The sequence below is a fragment of the Rosa chinensis genome, chromosome 5, assembly GCF_002994745.2.
Source record: "Rosa chinensis cultivar Old Blush chromosome 5, RchiOBHm-V2, whole genome shotgun sequence".
NCBI lineage: Eukaryota > Viridiplantae > Streptophyta > Magnoliopsida > Rosales > Rosaceae > Rosa > Rosa chinensis.
The window spans coordinates 62,669,254-62,670,322 of record NC_037092.1 but is presented as its reverse complement, the minus strand read 5'-3'; positions in this window follow the sequence as shown (position 1 = coordinate 62,670,322).

Genomic DNA, 1,069 nt, shown 5'->3' with positions numbered 1-1,069 from the left:
GAGTAGGACAGTCCTATTAATATGTATGACTGGTTCCTCGAGTAGGACAGTTGCATTCAATTTGTACAAACTGGTTCCTCAAGTAGGACAATTGATTTGATTCGTAGGAGCTGGTTCCTCGAGTAGGACAGTTCCCTTAATGGTTCGAAACTGGTTCCTCGAGTAGGATAGTTACGCTTGATTCGTAGGAACTGGTTCCTCGAGCAGGACAGTTGCCTAAATGGTTCGGAACTTGTTCCTCGAGTAGGACAGTTGATTTGATTCATAGGAGCTGGTTGCTCGAGTAGGACAGTTGCCTTAATGGTTAGAAATTGGTTCCTCGAGTAGGACAGTTACCTTAATGCTTCGGGGAGGATGGCGTACCTCACCTTCGCCGGCGGCGAGGGTGGGATGATGGACAACACCCTCGTTGCAGGCGGGGGTGGGATGGCGTACCTCACCCTTCGTCGAGGGCGGGGGTGGGATGACGGACCACACCCTCGCTGCAAGCGGGGGAGGGATGGCGTGCCTCACCCCTCGCCGAGGGCGGGGGTGGGATGATGGACCACGCCCTCGCTGCAGGCAGGGGTGGGATGATGGACCACGCCCTTGCTGCAGGCGGGGGTGGGATGATGGACTTGCTGTGGGCGGGGGTGGGATGGCGTGACGGATTTTAATCATGCAGGATATGGGGTGTGCAACCGGTCCTGTCTAAGAATTGGGGGCAATCCTATCCCCAGATGTTGTTAAAACGCGATGCGTGGCAGCTTGACCCGCCATCACAGTTTGGTTTCCATTCTTCCATTGTTTTGCATAGCTCCATCCTCGAATATTGTACTCTTGTTTTGTTTTTCTTTCTGAGCGTCTGCGAGCACAGCTAAGAAACACAAGGGGCCACTAGGAGAGTGGAATACAAGGGGGCACACAGGAGAGTCGATTTCGAGGCACCCTCGTCGAAATAGACTTCGATTTCGAGGCATCCTCATCGAAATAGACGCCGATTTCGAGGCATCATCGCCGAAATAGACTTCTTGGACAGGCATCCTCGTCGAAATAGACGTCGATTCCGAGGCATCATCGCCGAAATAGA